The sequence below is a fragment of the Mauremys reevesii genome, linkage group 12 (assembly GCF_016161935.1).
Source record: "Mauremys reevesii isolate NIE-2019 linkage group 12, ASM1616193v1, whole genome shotgun sequence".
NCBI lineage: Eukaryota > Metazoa > Chordata > Testudines > Geoemydidae > Mauremys > Mauremys reevesii.
The window spans coordinates 20,039,667-20,059,486 of record NC_052634.1 but is presented as its reverse complement, the minus strand read 5'-3'; the positions used below and the strand labels follow the sequence as shown (position 1 = coordinate 20,059,486).

General features: G+C 53.0%; 2 non-coding genes across 2 annotated transcripts; both read left to right on the top strand.

The window, feature by feature from the left end:
• Positions 1–7,302: 7,302 nt before the first annotated feature.
• On the top strand, positions 7,303–7,374 carry TRNAA-UGC. The gene has a single exon. It is a non-coding gene; the product is annotated as a tRNA-Ala (tRNA).
• An 11,122-nt stretch (positions 7,375–18,496) lies between these two features.
• On the top strand, positions 18,497–18,569 carry TRNAV-AAC. The gene has a single exon. It is a non-coding gene; the product is annotated as a tRNA-Val (tRNA).
• Positions 18,570–19,820: the final 1,251 nt, after the last annotated feature.

Genomic DNA, 19,820 nt, shown 5'->3' with positions numbered 1-19,820 from the left:
GCCTGCTCTCTGTTCGCAGTGCGGGAGAGAGCAGCATCCATGGCAGTGATTTGCTCATGGCTGCCGGAGCAGAGCAGCAGGCTCAGCTGTCAGAACTTCCCAGAGCGATGAAGGGGGAGGGGCCCATGGCTCTGTAGCAGGAATGCAGGGCAGGCGAGTTCACGGCGGGCATTGTGGGATACTGGAGGAGGCCAGTTATGGTGATATAATGAACAGCAGCGTCTACTCTGTCACTTTAAGTTTGCTGCAAAAAGCTCTAGACCTCTCATCGAAGTCGTTTTATTTTGTTAGTAAAACAGGGCAGTTTTGTCGCCAGACGTGGCATTGCAGTGTGTGCACCAGCCACAAGCTGCCGACCGAGGTAGCATTGTGTGTTTTTCACACACCTGAGCAATATAATTCTGCTGAAACAACTTTGCAGTGCAGACCTGGCCAAAGATTCACTCACACACAACTTGTAAGGGAAACATCACCTGCTCCTCTGCTTTGCAGAATCCAAACACAAGCAAAGCTTGTCAGGCCCTGAAGGCAGGGAGTCAGGTGTGGACAGACACTGTCTTTTAGTCACCCGCAGGCAACATGGCTTAGCTGGCTAAAGCCTCTGTTTTGTAAACAGGAGATGCTGGGTTCAACTCCCAGTGGTGCCTTGTTGACTGGTTGTTGGGGCACCTGCTATTAGCTACTGTTAGAAGACAAGATTCAGAGCTAGATGGACCTTTGATCTAGCCCAGTGTGTTTTTTCTTATGGTTTAAATAACACTCACAGGCACTGATAATAGTTACTGAACGTTTGGGAATTAGGAGCAGGTAGGTCAGTGGTCAAGTCCCCACACAGATGACACCCTCCCTCTGGGACAGGGGCAGGTTTGAGCTCTCACCTAAATGCTCATTGTGGCTGCCAGAATCTGTAGGCAGCTTGTTTAGTTGACGCCAAAGGTTGAGTCCTGCTTCGTGCACCGTGTGTGAGAATGAAAATCCTAAACCTCCCTTTGAAATAACAAATGCAGCAGGTCACATAGGCGCCGACTTATATGGGGCTCTGGGGCTTTAGCCCCAGGAATATTCCCAAGCAGGGGCTCTGCCCCACCAATGTTTTCTCCCCTGCTTGGAGCGCACCCCCCGCCGCCGCCGCCACCGTCGCCACGGCTGGAGCTTCCCCCCTCCCCGCCCGGCAGGGGCGGCTCTAGGCACCAGCAAAACAAGCTGGTGCCTAGAGCTGGGGCCCCAGCTCATCCTGCCGCTGCGAGCCGAGGAGCGGCCCGTCCCCTGCAGCCGGGGCAGGGCCGCGCTACCGGCTCCGCTTGGGGGAGAGGGATGGCCCCTTACCGGTAGTGCGGCCCCGCCTGGCTGCAGAGGACGGGCCGCTCCTCCTCCGCTTGTTCGCGCCCGGGTCCTACACAGCGCAGCAGCAGCAGCTTGGCTGGGGGGGGCGGGGCTAAGCTCCGCCCCGCTCAGAGCCGCGTGGTCAGGGGGCGGGGCTGGGAGCTCCGGGCCGAGCGGCTCCTCCCCTGACCATGCGGCTCTGAGCGGGGAAGCGCTCAGCCCCCTCCGGGAGCCATGCGGCTGCAGCGCTGTGCAGGGCCGCTTCTCGAGGCGCGCAGTGAGCGGGGGGTAAGCAGCCGGGGCCGGGGGGTTGGCTAAGGAGCAGGGAGTCCCGGGGACACTCAGGGGGCAGGGAGGGGGCACAGGTTCTGTGGGGGGCGGGGCGGTCAGGGGCCAGGGACGGGGGGTTGGACTGGGGGTCTCAGGGAGGTGGTTGTCAGGCACCCCCCGACCCCATTACCCCCCAGGCCCAGCCCGGACCCCCAGCTCCAAGCCCAGCCCCACTGAGGTGGGCACCCCCCCAAACCCATCCTCCCCACCCAGCCCTGACCCCCAGCTCCAAGCCCAGCCCCTCGGACCTGGGCACACCCCGGCCCCATCCCCTCACAGCCCTGACCCCAGCTCTGAGCCCAGCCCATCTGATCCGGACATCCCCCTGTACCCATTCCCCTCACAGCCCTGACCCCAGCTCCGAGCCCAGCCCCTCTGATCCGGACATCCCCCTGTACCCATTCCCCCCACAGCCCTGACCCCCCGCGCCGAGCCCAGCCCCGCTGATCCGGACATCCCCTGTACCCATTCCTCCCACAGCCCTGACCCCAGCTCCGAGCCCAGCCCCTCTGATCCAGACACCTCCTGACCCCATTCCCCCACAGCCCTGACCCCAGCTCCGAGCCCAGCCCCTCTGATCCGGACACCCCCCTGTACCCATTCCCCCCACAGCCCTGACCCCAGCTCCGAGGTGAGCCCCTCTGAGCCAGACAACCTCCAACCCCATCTCCCCACAGTCCTGAGCCCAGCCCCTGTGAGCCAGGCACCCCCCAGAGCCCAGCTCCCCACCCAGCCCTGGGCAACAGCAGCACCACCTCCAGGCAGTGACAGCCCATTGGCACCAACCATCACCCAGCAACAGCCCATTATGTAATTGCAAATGTAGACAGACCAGTAAAGCATTTAATGTTTTTAAATAATGTATTTGGTGTATTTTCAAATTATTACAAATTAATTTTCACTAGTTATTTTTTACATTTCCAAATACATGTTACTATAGTATTGCAACTTTTTTTATGGAAGGGGCCCCCAAAATTGCTTTGCCCCAGGCCCCCTGAATCCTCTGGGCGGCCCTACCCAGTGTGTGTGAGGAGCTGGGGAGGGACGGAAACGGGGTTCCCTGGAGCCGAGCCTGGGCTGCGATGGCGGCGAGGGGCTCCTGGAGTGTGTGAGGAGGTGAGCGGCCGGCTGGGTTCGTCGGTGCTGAGCAGGTAGCCCTGCAGCCGGAGATCCTCGCCTTCCCTCCTGCCGGGGCTGGGCCAGGGCACCGTGAGGCTGAAGAGCAGCAGGTCCAGGGGGCTCTCCAGGTCCTCGGCTGCCAGCAGCCAGACAGTAAAACAGAAGGTTTATTAGATGACAGGAACACAGTCTAAAACAGAGCTTGTAGGCATGGGTGGCAAGTTTGTAAAAATTTTGGTGGGGCCCAGAACCCGCCCCCAACTCCGCCCCCACCTGCCTAAGGCTCTGGGAGGGGGCTCGGAGGGGGAGGTCTGGGGTGCAGATCCTGGGCTGGGGATTAGGGTGCAGGAAGGGGGCTGGGTGCAGGCTCTGGTCTGGGGCAGGGGGTGGGTGTGCAGGAGGAGGTGAAGGGTGCAGGCTTTGGGATGGAGTTTGGGGTTGGGAAGGGGTGTGTGGGAAGGGGGAGGGAGTTTGGGGATAGGAGGGAGTGCAGGGTGAGGACTGTGGGGCTGAGGATGAGGGGTCCATGATGCAGAAGGGGGCTCAGGGCTAGGGAAGAGGGTTGGGCTGTGGGTGAGGGCTGTGGATGAGGGGTTCATGATGTAGGGGCGCTCAGGGCTGGGGCAGAGGATTAGGGTGTGGGGGGATAAGGGCTCTGGCTGGGGCTGAGGATTAGGGTGCAGGGGGATGAGGGCTCTGGCTGGGGCTGAGGATTAGGGTGCAGGGGGATCAGGGGTGGCTCTAGAAATTAGGCTGCCCCAGGCAGCGCGGTGTGCTGCGCCGCCCTTCCTCGGTCCCGCGGCAGGTTCCCTCTTCCCGCGGCTCCGGTTGAGCTCCCGCGGCAGGTCCACCGGAGCCCCGGGACGAGCGGACCTGCCGCAGGCATGACTGCGGGAGCTCCACCGGAGCCGCGGGAACAGCGGACCTCCCGCGGGCACGGCTGCGGACGGTTCGCGGGTCCGGCGGCTCCGCTTGAGCTGCTGCAGTCATGCCTGCGGGAGGTCCAGCCGAGCCGCGGGACGAGCGCCCCCTCCGCAGTCTTGCCTGCGGCAGGTCCGGTCGTCCGCGGCTCCGGTGGACCTCCCGCAGGCATGACTGCGGCAGGTCCACCGGCCCAGCCTGCCGCCCCCTAGATTTGGCCGCCCTAGGCACCAGCTTGGTTTGCTGGTGCCTAGAGCCGCCCCTGAGGGGGATGAGGGGTTCATGATGTGGGGGTGCTCAGGGCTGGGGCTGAGGATTAGGGTGCGGGGGGAATGAGGGCTCTGGCTGGGGCTGAGGGTTTGGGGTTGGAGAGGCTCAGGGTAAGGGCAGCCTGCCTTGCCAGTACTGGCGGAGGGCAGGCACTAGGACCCTGCGGCAGCAGACAGCAAATCTGCTGGGAGCCCTCCGGGCAGCAGCGCGCTTCGTTCTCTCAGGCAGGGACGCAACACAACGCGGCGGGGGGGGGGGAACACGCGGAGGGGGGGTGGCAGGCGGGGGCTGGGACCTGCTCCAGGCAGGGTCGGGGCGGCGGGGGGAGACCTGCGGTGGCTGGGGCCGATCCAGGCAGGACCGGGGGGCGGGAAGAGACCCAGCTCCAACTATTGCTGGAGCAGGGCGCCCAGCCCTGAATATTGGTGGGGCCCGAGCCCCACACAAATATATAACCTGCCGCCCATGCTTGTAGGTACAGAAAACAGGACCCCTCAGTCAGGTCCATCTTGGGGGGTGGGGAGCCCAGACCCAAGTTCTGGGCCTCTCCCGATTTCCCCAGCCAGCTCCAAACTGACACTCCCTCCTCTGGCCTTTGTGTCTATTCCGGACAAGGAGGCCACCTGATCTCTTTGTCCCCAACACCGTCAGTTGGCACTTTGCAGGGGAAACTGAGGCACCCACACAGTATTCAGAGAAAACATTAAGAACATTCCCACTTTGTCACAACAGGTGCAACAAAATTTAATACTGTATATTAAAGCAGGCAAGTGCTGCTTCTGACTTTCCACTTTTAATTGACCCTTGTAATCTTGTAGTGCTGACGCATTGTAGCTTCATTTTATATCAGCTTACAGGGTGAGAGCGGGGGGGGGGACACCACCATTTTGGGCCCCACCAAAAATTATACGAACCTGCCGCCTATGCAGCAGGACGTGTTATTGTCCCTGCCCCAAAGCAGACAGACCAATGGAGAAATGCCGTCAAGTCCAAGGTAATACTCCACTGCCATTTTACCTTTTTTGCTTGCTAAACTCCTTCTTATCTGCCCGGCCCAGGCTGTCCTCTGCCTCAGCTGCTGCTCCCGGCCTGCTCTAGAGCCAAACACGCAGGGCCCCCAGGGGAACAGAGGCTGGGACAGGGCAGCAGCCTGGGTTGGGCTGGGAAGATGCTGGGAGTTCTCGTTCCCTGAGAACTGGCCTGGCTCCCTTCTCAACGGCAAACAAATCAATTCCACATCCCCTCCCCAGAAAAACCAGCCTGGAGCCAAGGGCAGCAGGGGACGATTCCCTCCAGTTCCCACCAAGGCAGAAGAGAACCAGGGTGTTTCTAGCAGAGCTTATGGAACTGACGTGGTAAAACCAGCCTTTAATAACAGGCAGTTCCATTTTAAGCTAAGTGTTTTTAACTATTTCTACAACATTAAATAACCCTTTAATCGTAGTGTCACCATCCATAAAATTGCTTCAGCCTCCTAAGTGCACAACTAAACATCTCTTCAAATCCAAGGGAGTGGAGATCAGTCAATGTTCAGAGTCATCCCACATAAAACAACCATGTTGTGGTACATAGTGGCCCCATCATGTAGCCATGGCCTTTCCCTCCTCCTCCAGAGTCAGAATGTGATCAGCTCCCACTGAGGGGGTGCAACACCCCTCCCTTGGTCTCTATGCCTGAGCTGCTATCAGCTCAGTGTCCTTCCCACAAGAGTCGGCTGCTGAGAGGTTGCAATGGGGTAAATGAAGGCGGAGGAGGATTGTTCCTGATGGGTTTTCCATTGTGTTGCTCTGTGATCCTGCTGGAGGAAGCATCATTTGAGTTTGTTTCAGTGGCTTGGGTTGGGCTGAGGTTGTGACCCTGAGTACAGGGATTCCTGCACTTTCTGATAGTAGCTCCTCAGGGAATGGACAATGGAGCAGCTTCAGAAATTGGATTGAAAGTAGCCTAAGAAAGTGTAGCATAAGTGAGAGGAAAAACAGCATCATCACCTCCCTGGTGGTCTAGTGGTTAGGATTTGGCACTTTTACTGCCATGGCCTGGGTTCAATTCCCAGTCAGGAAAAAATGACTTTAAACCAAAACTGCTTTAGTTTTTCTTCACTTACAACATAAACAAATCCATGGTATTTTCCTGATTCCCCCCATCTTCCCAGTGTCTCTATGGCAGGGCTGGTTCCAGGCACCAGCACAGCAAGCAGGTCCCTGGGGTGGTCAATGGAAAGGGGAGGCTTCAGCAGCAATTCATCCCTCTCAGAGGGACGGACTGGAGGCCAAAAGCAGCAGAGGTAGAGCTGCCATTGATTGCAGCTTTTTTTTTTCCACTTGGGGTGGCAAAAACGCTGGATCTGGCCCTGCTCCAGGGAAGACAATTTGTTAAATCCCAGATGAGTGGAGTTCTATCAGTTCTCAGCCTGAGTCCTTAGGTCTTAATCCTGAGGATATTGTCCCACCATGGGGCCATTTCCCGCCTCTCTTTCCTAGGGAAGCACAATTTTCCTTGCACAGACACAGGAACAGCAAGATCTTTCTCTGTCCCTTGTGCAAAGCAGGGGGCCAAATTCCAGGGAAACAATGGACAAGCAGGGGGCCCTGGGCACATCCAGCCCTGGCTGTGAGATGTTCCCTCCCCTCTTTCTTTATGCCCCTGTTGTTATTTCATGGATTGTCTGGGATGGGGGAAAAGCTGAGTTCACTCCAGGTGGAGGGGAAAAAGGACCCTGAAAATCTCAGGACCCAACCCCTGCTACCAGGATCACTGAGGTGCTCGGAATTTGAGCAGGAAAGGGACTGTGTGAATTGTCAAGGTGGGGAATGAATAACAATCTACAACTAGAGCCACCTCATTAACCACTGACACAGGCTAATCCTGCTGCAGATAGAAGGGAAACTGGGAGTGACTCTTTGCTGTTCAGCCATGGAAACAGTGACCCAATTGCACCGCAGTGAATGTGCTGGGGAAAGCTGGACTTCACAGGCAGGTGGCAATAGCAGATCCTAGAAATACCTGGAGCTTCCCACACCACTTCCGCCACCAGAGTCAGGTGCTGAGTGACTCACAGCGCCCCTCCCCTCCCATTACCTTCCAGCAGGAGGTGGCAGCACCCCCCACCCAATGCAGGGGAGAGGGCTGAGTGTATCTCTGCACCCTGAGCCCAGGGCACCCACTCTCTCTGCCCCACACATCGAATCTGGCCCTGCTGCAAAGTGACCCCTAAGAACCAGCAACCTCCAGGACCGCAGGTTTGGCCCTCAGAGCAGGGAATGTGTCCCCCATGCTGCTCTTAGGCCACTGGATGCTCTGGGAGTAGGAGAGCTCTGAGTGTAACCTGCAGCCCATCTAGGGGATGTAGCTCAGTGGTAGAGCACATGCTTTGCATGTATGAGGCCCTGGGTTCAATCCCTAGTATTTCAAAGTTTTTTTTTCACCCTGCTGCTTTGCTCATGCCTAGTTTTAATCCTGCTCAGTGAGGGGCAAGTGCCAATTGCATGGAAGGTCTGGGGGGGCTTCTGCTCCTAAGTCACCTCAGTACATGTAAGATTCCCACCCGCAGTGCTGCTTGGGACAAGGGTAGATGAGAAGGGTGAATCCTCCAGCACTGGAGGGAAAGGTCCCATCTGCTCAGACTGAGAGGCAAGGAAACACAGTCAGTGCTCAGAGAGGAGAGAGGTCAGTGATTTACACCCACCAGGGGACACTGTCTTTTTGAGTATCACAGGGGTAGCTGTGTTAGTCTGGATCTGTACAAAGCGACAGAGTCCTGTGGCACCTTACAAACTAACAGACGTACAGGAGCATAAGCTTTCGTGGGTGAATGGAGTGGGAATTCTGTGCCTGGCTAGCCAACTACAAAAGCAGTTTCTCCTCCCTTGATGTTCACACCTCAGCTGCTAGAAGAGGGCCTCATCCTCCCTGATTGAACTAACCTCCTTATCTCTAGGCTGATTCTTGCCTGCATATTTATACCTGCCCCTGCAAATTTCCACTCCATTCATCTGACGAAGTGGGGATTCACCCACGAAAGCTCATGCTCCAATACGTCTGTTTGTCTGTAAGGTGCCACAGGACTCTTTGTCTTTTTGAGGCGAGTGCAGCTTGCTTGGGATGGTGCTGACGATGGATAGAAAAAAGGCTGGAGTCAATGACAGACGAGACCACAGAAGGGGAAGGGGAATGGCAGCCCCACAGAAGGTCCTGGGTGCTCAGATGCCCCAGTTATTGCACCCTGGCCTGTCACAGAGAGAGAAAAGACCCAGTGGGACCCAGCCCCCCTACAGTGATCCCATGGACAAGAACCTGGTTGGGAGTGGGGTGAAGGTTCCCTCTGGGCAAAGGGGAGCTGAAATCCCTCAGTGTCCTGGAATTTAAGCAATGGAAGCTTCAAACCTTGCACGGGTGTGGGCTGAGGTGCATCAGCAGAAGGTTGGGCTGGACAGGGGAGGCAGGTTTGTATAATTTTTGGTCGTTCCCAGAATGGGACCAAGTCCTGCCCCACCCCCTCCCCACACACACCTGCCTAAGGCTCCCCATGCACCTCCCTAAGCCTCTGGGAGGGAGTTTGGGTGCAAGGTCTGGGCTCATTCAGGGGGTTGGGGTGCAGGATAGGGTGCAGGAGGCAGGCTCTTGGAGGGAGTTTGGGTGCAGGTGTGGGGTCTGGGTTGGGGCAGGCGGTTGGGGGTGCAGGAGAGGGTGAGGGGTGCAGCATTTACCTTGGGCATCTTGCAAAAGCAACCTGCACCCACCTCTGGCAGCAGCCCCTAAGCGGGAGGGCCGGGGGTGTCTCTGAGCACGGCTGCCCGCAGACTCCACCCTTGCAGCTCCCATTGCCACCATTGGCAGAGATGGCACTTGGGGGGGGGCAGCATGGGGAGACCCCCCACCACCACAGTTGTTCTTCCCACAGCTGGCTGATGGGGGGGCAGCAGGGGATCTCCCCAGTCTCTCTGGGCCCCACTATTAGGTCTCTATCCTTTCTCCCCCTAACCATGCCCACCCCTCCCCTCCCCAATATCAGTGTTTTAGAGCGACCCCTCCCTCCCTTTATGGGATACAGACTGTGACAGAGACTGACTGGCGCTCCTCTCTGCACGGCCCCAATGGGGAAGGAAAGAGACTGGAGTGGGGGGAGAGACAGGCAGAAGAGTCAAATGGGGCTAAGCCAGAAAGGAGGAGATTTTCTTCCTGTTAAAACGTACTGGAGTCTCAGGGCATGGCTACACTTGCAAATTTGCAGCGCTGCAGCAGGGTGTGAAAACACACCCTCTCCAGCACTGCAAATTGTGGCGCTGCAAAGCGCCAGTGTGGTCAAAGCCCCAGCGCTGGGAGTGCGGCTCCCAGCGCTGTACGTTATTCCCCACAGGGAGGTGGAGTACGGACAGCGCTGGGAGAGCTCTCTCCCAGCGCTGGTGCTTTGACTACACTTAGCACTTCAAAGCGCTGCCACGGCAGCGCTGCCGCGGCAGGGCTTTGAAGTGCAAGTGTAGCCATAGCCTCATGGCTGAAAAGCTGCATCCTGTGAGACCCCCAAGCCTTCATTCTTCCTGGCCTGACTCACGGATGGTGCAGGACAGAGCCATCTCCAGTCAATTGTCCTGGTTAATGGGAGCCATCAAGATTCCAAACCACTATTAATGGCCCATGATTTGCATCATTACAACAGGACCTCAGAGTTATAGTTCATATTTCTAATTTCAGATACAAGAATGATCAGTTCATACAAATAGGATGAACACACACAGTGGATTATAAGCTTTGTAATGATACCTTACAAGAGCCCTTTGGCATGAAGCATAGTCCAGTCACTTTATATTCACACTCATTAGCATATTTTCATAAAATCCTATGGAGTGCAACTTCACAGCAGGGAAAGGGTTTTACTGCAGCACCTGGGAGTAGTTGAGTTTCATGTTCAGGCTGTGGTATGAGTTCCTCCAGGTTTCTCGTAAGCACACAGGGACCTTGGTGGGTGCTCTCGATACAGGAATGGCCCAGACATGATAAAGCGATGGGAATTGCATTTTCCTTTTTTATTTTTGTATTTGCAATGACATTTCTGTTTGTGATTTCGTTTTGCTTTGTATAACTGTGTTTTCTCCTGGATTTGATAGTTAACTAAAAAAAGAATAAGGCCTCAGGGTGGTGGATGGAGGATCAGGCTGGGGCTAGGACTGCTAAGAGAGCGAGAGTAGCAGGTTTTCTGTATTGTTTCCTGCCCTCATTTTCATGACTAGTTTCTCTTCTGTGTGAAATTTGCTTTTTTTTTTTTAAAGATGAGCCTGGTTAGCTCAGTTGATAGAACGTCAAACTTTTAATCTGAGGGTCCAGGGTTCAAGTCCCTGGTCAGGTAAAAAAAGAACCTTTCTCCACAAAATGAAAAAAGGCATCTCTCCAGGGTGTTGTTTGACATCACTTCTTTTCCCCAGGACTTGGCTTTTCACTAGGAAGGGCAATGTACTCCCTGGGACTGAAGGGGTGTGACGGAGCGATTCTGGCGGGACCCAACTGAGAGTGCCAAATCAGGACCAATTGCTCAAACAGGGCAGTTACAGCCCTAGGCTGGGGTTTTTCCACCTCTAAGGCAAACCAAACCAGCCAGACAAAAGGACTTTGGTCTCACCCCACTGGCTAACCACAAGTCACACAAGCAATTTCCTTAGACACTCCAGTCTCCCAGTATCACCACCAGTGCACTCGTCCTGGGGATAAATGGTTATGAAAACCAACACCCCAATAAAAGAAAAAGGTTCTCTCAATCCCAAAGGACCAAGCCCCAGACCCAGGTCAATATACACATCAGATCTTACCCACAAATCACGCTGTTGCCAATCCTTTAGAATCTAAAATCTAAAGGTTTATTTACAAAGGGAAAAAGGTAGAGAAGAGAGGTAGAATTGGTTAAATGGAATCAATTACATACAGTAATAGCAAAGTTCTTAGTTCAGGCTTGCAGCAGTGATGGAGTAAACTGCAGGTTCAATTTAAGTCTCTGGAATGCATCCCCCTCTGGGATGGGTCCTCAGTCCCTGGTGTAGAGCTTCAGTTTGTAGCAAAGTCCCTCCAGAGGTCAGAAGCAGGATTGAAGACAAGATGGAGATGAGGCATTGGCCTTATATAGACTTTTCCAGGTGTAAGAATCCCTTTGTCTTCACTGTGGAAATTTACAGCAAAATGGAGCCTAGAGTCACATGGGCCAGTCCCTGCATACTTTGCTGAGTCACAAGGCGTGTCTGCCTTCTCTCCATGGGTCAATTGTGTAGCCGATGGCCCTTTAATGGGCCATCAATCCAGCTATGCCGGGCTAACATCAGCTTGTCTGGGACACTTCCCAGAGGCAGAGCAGAATTACAAACTATAGACATTACAGAGCCAATACTTATAACTTTAACTACAAATGATACAGACATATAGACAGCATAATTATAACCAGCAACCCATAATCTGGTCTTAGACACCTTAGATGACCCCCTTTATCTAAGATTTGGTGCCACTGCAGGACCTTGGTTGCAACCCATGTTCTATATGGTCCCAATTTATATCAATAACGTCACACCCCCAACGCAAAATTGATGCAGGAAGGGATGACAAAACATCGCTGACTGCATCCCAAGAGCCCCCTTTCCTTGGGTTTGTCTCACTACAGCTAGTGTTGGGCTAGAGGCCGTACCAGTGTATAACCGAAATGGTTTATCAAAGTCATGTTCAATAACATGAATGAATCTCCTTACAAACTCAAGGTATAACTTGGTTAGCTTTTGCAGCATGGTTCCTGTATGTTTCATGTGATCTTGCCAAGAGCTAAAGAAAACAGCTACTTTATCCATACCAGCTTTGGCCAATGTTTGGAACCCAATTAACATTACACCAATGTAGATATTGATGTTGTTCATAGAACAGGAATCTTGGCATTTAGCCATGAAAGCAATATGGTAGTGTGCCTCAGTTTCCCCTCTCATAGAGCACATCAGGTCTGGAATGTATTTTCCCCTGTGAAAAGTTCCAACACTGTTTGCATGCATTAACTGTGAAACATCAGTATAGCAAGGCCCTTTAACATAAAGTGTGTTTTCATGTATTCCTTTCAACATGTTTAAGGGATTTTCCAAAAGATTAGGCACATCGTACATTTTTACAGTTCTTGGCAATAGCAACACATTAGTTACAAAAATTAGCATTAGAAATAACAACAAATTCATTGCAAGTGTCCATTTACAATGATGTTTGTCATGCCACACCCTTGGCTCAATACCATTGGAGTTTGGGCATTTTAGGGTTAACCTGTGGCTTCCCTTTTCAAAATTCAGTCTTCTCTTTCCTTCTGGATTAAACCCTGATTTCTCTTGCTTAACAGAATTCACTGGCTGATGAGGCGGGCCCTCTGTGCTAACAGCTATTAGCAATTCTGTCTTCTCCCTGCCAGCCAAGTAATTCGCATCAACACAGACACTAGCTTTTAACTCTTCAGCTGCTATGGATTCCAAGGCTGGACTTTGTCTCACAGAGATACCACACAAATCCAAAGAGTCTGAGGGTGAGAGCTGGCTTGCTCTCCCCTGCCTCCTCAAGCATTTAGCCATACAACTGTTCTGCTCTGAAACACCAGTAACTGAATCTGTCCTCAGATCTTGAAGCACAGACTGCTCACTTACAGATTCAGCATGGAGACATTCCTGTCCCAACACCATTGTCTCCCCCACAAGCTGGCCACACACAGCCAGGTGGTTATAGGGCTGCTCAACTTCCTTAACAGCTTCTACTCCACCTGAGACCTTTTCAAAGCTGCCCACACTGGATCTCTCAAAAGGAAAGTCAGTGGATCCATTCACAACAGAAAATTTCTGGCTGTTAGGAACTGAAACTTCCTTGATTAAATCACTTTTACACCCTTCAATTGCAGTAAACTGCTTGCACAGGCTACCATGAGGATTCCTTTCCCTAGGAGCTTCTCTAAGCAGCAATTCACCCCTCTTAGAAATTCTGCCCTTCCCCTCTTCACCTAGGGCTTGCTCTAAAGGAACACTTCCCTGAGCAACCACAGATGCTACAGACTTTCTAGATAACAGGTCAGAAGCAGTCTCCTTCCCTTGGCCATGAACAAGTTCAGGAATCTTTTCCTTCTTGCTACAAGTTGTCAAACTGTCAGTCGGTAACACAATTAAATCACCTTTATGCTCTCCTTGTGCCCTGGCTGGGGTATCACCCTGATCAGACAGAGTTGCTGCACCCTTTTCCAACCACACATTAGCAACTGGCAAACCACAAGCACCAGAATTGTCTGTTCTCTGGGATTTTGCTAAGACACTAACTGGATGCAACCTAGTCACAGTGCCATTCTCCCCAGCAGACCCAAACTCAGGACCATTCCCTTCCTGGGCTTTAGCTGTATTTACAACCAACTTCGAGACAACTGAATCACCCTCACCCATCACAGGCCGAAAGGCCCCTTCTGTCTGCTCCACAGACACAGAAGAGCCGGAGACACATTCTCCTTCACCAGACACACAGCTTGGGACCTCATTTCCCTTGTCCCAGCACACAGGGCTGTTCACAGACAACTGCTTGGAGACCGAGGTAGCTCCCTTCATAGGCAAGTCAATACCCCTGACAGAGACAGGCACATTCCCCTCACTGTCACATTTCTCCACACAGGAAACAGGTAAGGGACAGGGACACTCATCTTCCACTATCTCTCCCTTCCCAAACTGCTGATTAGACAAAGCCATCAGCTCACAAGGCTGCCTAGGCTCCCCCAAACTTTCCCTACCAGGCACATTGCCTCTCCCAACAGATAAGCTGCTGCTCTTTTCACTACACTGAGCTACTTTTAGCAAATCACAGTTACCCATTTCAGGTTTACTTCTACAAGCTGCACTAGCCAACAATCCATTACCCATTACAAATTTACCCTCTCCCTCCTCAGTTAGGGATTTAACCCGAGAAACATTTTCCTCCCCAATGAGATCTTTTTGCTCTTGATCTAACTCCAGATTCACTTCTGAGACATTAGACAGACATTCAGAAACTTCATTCCCAGACACACTGCTTTCTTGCACAGACAAACAGATATTTCTCCCCAGGTTAGAACTCCCATCTCCCCAGCCATAGCAAAACTGGTTAAACATAGAAAACTGCCCAGAGTAACCCCATATATCAACACAGTTATAAACTGGATTTCCAAGAGGATACAGTTTCTGCCGTTCTTCCCTTGCTTTTTTGACTTGGAGCTGGAGTCTAGCAGTTTCTTGTTGTATTTTGTGAGTCTCCTCCTCAGCAGCCAGCACCTCCAGACGTCCCTTACGAGCTTTTTCTTCTCTCTTAGCAGCCTCTCTCTTTCTCTCAGCCGCCTCTCTCTTTCTCTCAGCCGCCTCTCTCTTTCTCTCAGCCGCCTCTTTCTCCAGCTGGGCCAAGACTTGCTTCTCTTCCATTCGAATTTTTGCCAGTTCTTGCTCATAATCAAACTGCAGGCTGTCTCTCAAGGCTTGCAGTTTCCTTGCTTTTCCTGATGCTTTCTGTCTCATGGTCACTGATCTTTAACCAACCAAACTCTCAATCCCACATTTAAATTTTGGATAGCGTGGGGTTCTGACCCAAAGCTTAATTGACCTGGTTCTGTGGATCCTGCCGACTACGCCACTGTGACGGAGCGATTCTGGCGGGACCCAACTGAGAGTGCCAAATCAGGACCAATTGCTCAAACAGGGCAGTTACAGCCCTAGGCTGGGGTTTTTCCACCTCTAAGGCAAACCAAACCAGCCAGACAAAAGGACTTTGGTCTCACCCCACTGGCTAACCACAAGTCACACAAGCAATTTCCTTAGACACTCCAGTCTCCCAGTATCACCACCAGTGCACTCGTCCTGGGGATAAATGGTTATGAAAACCAACACCCCAATAAAAGAAAAAGGTTCTCTCAATCCCAAAGGACCAAGCCCCAGACCCAGGTCAATATACACATCAGATCTTACCCACAAATCACGCTGTTGCCAATCCTTTAGAATCTAAAATCTAAAGGTTTATTTACAAAGGGAAAAAGGTAGAGAAGAGAGGTAGAATTGGTTAAATGGAATCAATTACATACAGTAATAGCAAAGTTCTTAGTTCAGGCTTGCAGCAGTGATGGAGTAAACTGCAGGTTCAATTTAAGTCTCTGGAATGCATCCCCCTCTGGGATGGGTCCTCAGTCCCTGGTGTAGAGCTTCAGTTTGTAGCAAAGTCCCTCCAGAGGTCAGAAGCAGGATTGAAGACAAGATGGAGATGAGGCATTGGCCTTATATAGACTTTTCCAGGTGTAAGAATCCCTTTGTCTTCACTGTGGAAATTTACAGCAAAATGGAGCCTAGAGTCACATGGGCCAGTCCCTGCATACTTTGCTGAGTCACAAGGCGTGTCTGCCTTCTCTCCATGGGTCAATTGTGTAGCCGATGGCCCTTTAATGGGCCATCAATCCAGCTATGCCGGGCTAACATCAGCTTGTCTGGGACACTTCCCAGAGGCAGAGCAGAATTACAAACTATAGACATTACAGAGCCAATACTTATAACTTTAACTACAAATGATACAGACATATAGACAGCATAATTATAACCAGCAACCCATAATCTGGTCTTAGACACCTTAGATGACCCCCTTTATCTAAGATTTGGTGCCACTGCAGGACCTTGGTTGCAACCCATGTTCTATATGGTCCACAAAATGAAAAAAGGCATCTCTCCAGGGTGTTGTTTGACATCACTTCTTTTCCCCAGGACTTGGCTTTTCACTAGGAAGGGCAATGTACTCCCTGGGACTGAAGGGGCAACTTCCTCACATGCCCACTGGCCTCTCAGTCTGGATTAAGAAAGGCCTCTGGGAGCTGCAGCAAACTGCTGCATGCCAACTTGATGAGCAAATGCAGGGCTCCCTGCACAGGGTCATCCTCAGCAGAGGTCTGGGGGTTCCCTATTGGTCCCATGGTGTAAGGGCCTGCACTTAGGACTTTGAACTCTGCAATCTGAGCTCAAGTCTCGGTGGGATCTGAGGACAATTCCTGTGCCACAAACCCTGCTGGGTCTTCCAAGGTGGGAGAAGGAGGAGCTCCCCCGCAGTGTTCTTCTACCCCCACCTTACACCCTACACGATTTTCAGTGGGTGGCTAGGTGGAAGGCTGAAGGTGCTTGCAGGATGGCTTCATCCACAACAGTGGACACCCTCACAGCAGCGGCGGCCACAGCAGCAGCAGCGAGCCCCTCCCCCCGCCTTCGGCTCAGTCTGAACAGAGGTCAATGTACCACTAGGTGAGACAGGTCAATTTTAGGGAGCTTCCTCTGAAGGTGAGCAACTGTCCCCAGAACTTTCTGGCAGGAGCTTTAAAGTATTTGCAAATGTGCACGGCCGGCATGTGCAGAGCAAAGGCTGCCCAGGGGCACTGTGTCAGGCTCTGGCACCGCTTGAGACAATGGACCATCTTCAGCCACCAGGCGACCCAGGATCTAAGGCAGGAATGGGGTGAGGAAGCAAGTCAAGCTGAGCAAGGCAGGCAAAAATTCTTCTCACCTTCGTGGGCGCTTGCAATGATACCCTTTTTGTGTGCCAGGGCTGACAAAAACCTCCAAGACAGAGAAGCAGCAGGCCAAAAAGCCCTCTACACCAACATTCCACACAAAGATGGACTACAAGCCATCAGGAAAGATAATGTCACGGCAAACCTGGTGGCTGAACTTTGTGACTTTGTCCTCACCCATAACTATTTCAGATTTGGGGACAATGTATACCTTCAAGTCAGTGGCAGTGCTATGGGTACTCGCATGGCCCCCCCAGTATGCCAACATTTTTATGGCTGACTTAGAACAATGTTTCCTCAGCTCTCATCCACTAATGCCCCCAGGGCCGCCCAGAGGATTCCGGGGGCCCGGGGTCTTCGGCGGTGAGGAGCCCTTCCGTTCCTGGACCCGCCGCCGAAGTGCCCCGAAGACCCGCGGGGACCCCCCCCCCGCCGCCGAATTACCGCCGGAGAGGGACCTGGCGCCGGCGCAGCCTGGGATTCGGCGGGAATTCGGCGGCGGGGGGCCCCCGCCGCGGGTCTTCGGGCACTTCGTGGCGGGTCCCGAACGGAAGGGCCCCGCCGCCAATTACCGCCGAAGACCGGGCTGCGCCGCGCCGGTCCCGCCTCCGCTCGGCGGTAATTCGCCAGCGGCGGGGTCCTTCCGCCCAGGAGCGGAAGGACCCCCCGCCGGCGAAGACCGGGAGCAGAAGCAGCTCCTGCGCCCAGCTGCGCAAGAGTTTGCCGGGCCCCCCGGAGCGAGTGAGGGACCCCGCTCCGGGGGCCCCGAAAAACTCTGGTGGGGGCCCCTGTGGAGCTCGGGGCCTGGGGCAAATTGCCCCTCTTGCCCCCCCCTCTGGGCGGCCCTGAATGCCCCTACTCTACTTGCGCTACACTGATGACATCTTCATCGTCTGAACCCGTGGAAAAGAAGCCCTTGAGGAATTCCACCATGATTTCAACAATTTCCATCCCACCATCAACCTCAGCCTGGACCAGTCCACACAAGAAATCCACTTCCTGGACACTACAGTGCTAATAAGCGATCGTCACATAAACAGCACCCTATACCATAAACCTACTGACCGTTATACTTACCTACATGCCTCCAGCTTTCACCAGAGCACACCACACAATCCATTGTCTACAGCCAAGCTCTAAGATACAACCGCATTTGCTCCAACCCCTCAGACAGAGACAAACACCTACAAGATCTCTATCAGCTATTCTTACAACTACAATACCCACCTGCTGAAGTGAAAAAACAGATTGACAGAGCCAGAAGAGTACCCAGAAGTCACCTACTACAGGACAGGCCCAACAAAGAAAGTAACAGAACACCACTAGCCATCACCTTCAGCCCCCAACTGAAACCTCTCCAGTGCATCATCAAGGATCTACAACCTATCCCTCACTCTCACAGATCTTGGGAGACAGGCCAGTCCTTGCTTACAGACAGCCCCCCAACCTGAAGCAAATACTTACCAGCAACCACACAACAAAAACACTAACCCAGGAACCTATCCTTGCAACAAAGCCCATTGCCAACTCTGTCCACATATCTATTCAGGGGACACCATCATAATACCTAATCACATCAGCCACACTATCAGAGGCTCGTTCACCTGCACATCTACCAATGTGATATATGCTATTATGTGCCAGCAATGCCCCTCTGCCATGCACATTGGCCAAACCAGACAGTCTCTACGTAAAATAATAAATGGACACAAATCACATGTCAAGAATTATAACATTCAAAAACCAGTCGGAGAACACTTCAATCTCCCTGGTCACTCGATGATAACCTAAAAGTCGCAATATTACAACAAAAAACCAGACTCCCAGGAGAGACTGCTGAATTGGAATTAATTTGCAAAGTGGACACCATTAAATTAGGCTTGAATAAAGACTGGGAGTGGATGGGTCATTACACAAAGTAAAGCTATTTCCCCATGTTTATTTGTTCCCCTGCTGTTACTCACACCTTCTTATGTGGGAGGGGCAGAACCCTATGACAGAGTTTCTGTAGTGTAATGGTTATCACGTTTGCTTAACACGCAAAAGGTCCCTGGTTCAAAACCAGGCAGAAACACCATGGCTTAGTTTTCCCAGCTCCTCCTGGCCTGTCCCTGCTGTTGTAGGAGCAGCAGTGATTTCTATGCTCAGATGGTCTGTTATACTTCCCCTGCTCCCACTTTTCTCTCCTCTCCCTCTCTGAATGCCTGTGAAGTGGCTTTCTCCCTCCTGGAATGCTGGTGGGATGAATGGGCTGGTTGAAGAGCAGAAGAGCTCCCAGGTAGACAAGGTGTCTGGGACGCTAATTAGGCAGCACTCACACACCCAGAGCATGGACACTGCCCAAGGTGGAGTGTGACCAATCAGATGCAGCCAAGTCATCTCTAGTCGCAGGCCATGAGGTGCAGGCCCTTAAAAGGGGAAGGGGCCCTGTGCTCAGGAGAGCACTCACAAGCTTGTACCTCCAGTGAATGCCCTTTGCCCGGACCGCCTGGCCAGTGGTTCACAGCGTTGCATTTCATTGTGCCTCAGGAAGACTTATCTTCATCGCACCGTCCATAGCTGCACTGTGGGACACTTACCTTGCTGAATCCTGACATCTCCAGTGCTGTGCCAGTCCTGGGAGCGTGAGTATGCGAGTGCGAGTGTGACCACCCACCTCCCCTCCCCCCCCCCACTTATTTTGAGCTTAGCTGTCAGTATAATAAATGTGCTGCTTTCTGCCAAACTCTGGTGGGTCATTAGTCCTCCCTTTGCTTATTAGCTGGCCCAATTTTGGGTAACACCTGCAATAACCCCAACCCCTGCATGGCAGAGGGTGGTGAAATGAGCTGAGGAAAAAGCCTTGGCATCAACAGGGGAAACCTAGAGCATCTTGGCCAGTCACCTTTTGAAGCCTTGTGGCTTGGTCTCCTCTGCCCTTGGAGGTTTGCCTATGGTGGCCAGCTCTTCCTGCTGCCTCCTCTGTGTGACTTGCCAAAGGAGGAAGTGAGGCAGGAATGGGGCAAAAGAGGAAAGTCGAGCTGAGGAAGGCAGGGCAGAAGCTAAGCACCTCAGTGCGGCTAAGTGGGGTTAGTAGAGCGCCACTATTCGTTCTGCAAAGCCTGGGGAGGTGCGGTTGGCTGCTGGGAGGTAGAATCCTGTGCCTGCCTCTTGGCTTCCCAGGGATGGCTACTTGCAGCCCAGGAGAAGGATGGTTCTGGGTGAAAGGAAGACAAGCAAACTCTGGGAGGAAATTTGGGTGCAGGATGCTGGCTCTGCGCTGGGGGAGGGGGTTGGGGTGCAGGAGGGGTGGCGCTTACCCCAGGCACTGCAGCTCCCAAAGTGA